Genomic DNA, 3515 nt, shown 5'->3' with positions numbered 1-3515 from the left:
TTATTATTATTATTATTATTATTATTGTTATTGTTATTATTATTGTTATTGTTATTATTATTATTATTATTATTATTACTGTTTTCCAAATGTTCATAATTCTGTAGTTATTCCTTGTTGTTGTTGTTGCTGCCGGTGTCGGTCTTGATGAATTCTTTCGATCCTGTTGCACTCAAAGCTGAAGGTCACCACATCAATAGTGTATTTATTTGAAATTATATACAAAATATAATAATAATAATAATAACAATAATAATAATAATGACAATAATACAATATGAGAACTTACGAAATCTTGTAAAACATTCGTACACACACAAAATGTGTGTGTGTGTGTGTGTGTGTGTGTGTGTGTGTGTGTGTGTGTGCGTGCGTGTGTGAATGATTGTGTGTGTATGTGTGTGTGTGTGTTTGTATGAATGCATACCATTATATGTTTGCATGTTTGGATTTATGCATCTGTGCACGTTTGCACGTTGGCATGCTAATACGTGTATAGACATCCTTTTTATGGGTTTCCTATCGGAAGCATGAGCTTGTAGTGAAGCTAAGTATGATGTCTCGAGGTGTGTTGGGCAGATGTCCTCAACTCAATCCTTGTGAGGGAAACTATGAGGAAGCCCATTGGATGGACTGTAATATCTAGTCCAATGGTCCAACTTCATCACACTGATTGTGGATATTCTGCCACTTTCCCGTCGAGACAATGATGAACAAATTCAGAATCCGTCATTGGTCGTCTACAAAGGCAATGAGATATTTCAGGATATTACAAATGCGATAAACACATTTAATATCAAATATGACGACAAAAAGGAATACTCACATAGATCGTTTATGTGAGTAATCCGGGTTTTACTGATCCACCCATATTGTTTAAGCATGTGATTTGGCTATTTTACAGTTCTTCATTACAAGAAATCTGGACACAATGTCAAATTATGTCAAGAATGACTTCATTTTTCATCCATCTTGGATTGCTAAAATAAAAGTACCAGTTAACTACTAGGAACCATTTAGTTCAACAGAACACACACACACACTCTCTCTCTCTCTCTCTCTCTCTCTCTTCAAGTATTTCTGGTCTTGCTCCAGTGTTTGGAACCAATATTACGTTAGTGAACGGGATCTTCGTAATGAAGTTCAAGTGTTGGGACAGCTGTCCCTTGTATAAACCCTTTACCGCCCCCCCTGCACTCACACATTCATGCAAACGTATATGTATACATGCATATACATATATTCTATGATAAAGACATGTATTCTCATCACCCTAAGGGACACATATGCTGGATATCGGTCTGAGAAGACATTAAAACATCTCCGAGTGTTCTGTGTTAACAAGAAGCTTTTTATAAAACCCGTGAGACCCCAGTGTGTATTACAGAGAGAGAGAGAGAGAGAGAGAAGGGGGGGGGTCAGTAAAAATAGGTTTATACTTTTGTCTTAGCCATAATGCCCGGTCACCTCACACCCATCTTCTCACCACAGCTAATACAGTAAATCTTACATTCTTCTTACAAGAGACACTGTTAAACTATATCGTCGTTTATATCCAATTATTTTTGACTCTCTTTCATATAGACGGTTGTGTATATTCGTGTATACGCAAACGCACACACACGTGCGCGCGCGCGCACACACGCACACACACACGCACACACAAACATATACTCCCATGCTTGCGTTGATGTTGCATATCCCTCTATGTAACCATCTCACCCAACACACACGTGCATACGCATATATATACATACACACAGCTACACACATACAATCATACAAAAATAGGCATACGCGCGCACACACACACATGCAAACACACATAAACACACAACTACATCCATAACCCTATAATTCTCCCCCTTCCCCAAACCTCGTCTACCCTTACAATTAAGACAGTTTCTTGTGCCTCAATAAATTTTTTAACGCTAAGTTATGCCGCCATCTTAGGCCGTAACAATGTTTTATAGCCTCGTTATCGCCTGCTATTATACTCTGGACGTGTTTCTCGTACGTAAATCTCGTTAATAAGCAGTGAGACGCTATTTTTCTCATCATACAACACACCAACACACACTCATACACATGTCTTTCTGGAACCTCTGCATCTCCACCCCCCATCTTAGTTACCTCCCCACTCTGTATATGTGTGTACTTTTGTGTCTGTGTGCGTGTGTACATACATACATGTGTGTGTTTGCGTATGAGTGTGAGTAGGTCTACGTCTGTGCCTGTACATTCGCACGCAATACATATGTGTGTATGTATATATGTGTGTACGTGTATGTGTATATATCTGCCTGATGTCTGTGGTTGTGTCTGCGTCCTTTTTTTCTGCGTGAATCTTTCTGTGTCTGTGTCTAGAAGAGTCTGTATGTCTTTGCTTGCGTGCTTAAATGTGTTTTTCACCAACTGATATTGGCAGCTATGTCTGTGATTACATGCCTTCGTGTGAGTGTGTGTATGCGTGTGTGTGTGTGTCTATTTGTACATGTAGGTAAGTGTATGTGCGGTTGTGCATTCGTGTATGTACGGCAATATGTGAACAGAAGGCTTATACATGTGTAAAGTGTCAGTTGGGTGCATGTGTTGCCACATGAACCTGCGTCTGTATTTGTGTACATTTATCCATGCATTTTATGTGTGTAAACATGTATGTCAATATGTGGAGGTATATTTGTAAGCGTACTTAGATATTTGAACATAGGAGTGGAGGTCGACACCAATGTTTCACACATATGTATGTATGTATGTATGTATGTATGTATGTATGTGATGGTTGTTTGATTACGAAGTTCTCTTCAGAATCACGTAGTTTGGTATTCAGTCCCACAGCGTGGGCCCCATGGGCAAGTGTCCTGGGTTGATCTAAGATTTGTCAGAGAATTTAATCAACAGAAGAAACTTGCGGCACACGCACGCACGCATGCACGCACGCACGCACGCACGCACGCACGCACACACACACATACACACACACACACATACACACACACACACACACGCACACACATACACGTTATATAGACAGTACATTGTCGTGTAATCTGTGTGTAGATGTCCATACACTTTAAACATTTTCAAAGTCAAAGGTATGTATAATGCGGTATATATATATGTATGCATATAAGTAATATTATTTGCACATTTTATGTGTGTATTCATATAGATCAAGCGATAGATGCTAGAAGTGTACAACGAATTAAGCTGCTCGTAAGAGCTTCCTGGATGAAGCAGCAATAGTCAAGATAATGTTGACATATTTAAGGGCGGGAATCTTTAAAAATTAACAAAATGTGGCGGGAAAAACGTTTTTATTCATTGACAAACTATCAGTATCACTGAGAAATTTGAATGAGGTCGAAACATGTTCAGAGTTGTCCCCCTTACTTCCTCAAAGATTAAAAAAAAAGCTCGTAAGATTACCCTACAAGCTTGCATATCTCTTTTACTGCCATATATTGCATTTATTAGTTAACACACACACACACACACACACACACACACACACA

Source organism: Octopus bimaculoides, chromosome 14 (assembly GCF_001194135.2).
Source record: "Octopus bimaculoides isolate UCB-OBI-ISO-001 chromosome 14, ASM119413v2, whole genome shotgun sequence".
NCBI lineage: Eukaryota > Metazoa > Mollusca > Cephalopoda > Octopoda > Octopodidae > Octopus > Octopus bimaculoides.
The sequence above is the reverse complement of the archived record's forward strand: the minus strand, read 5'-3'. Positions refer to the sequence as shown.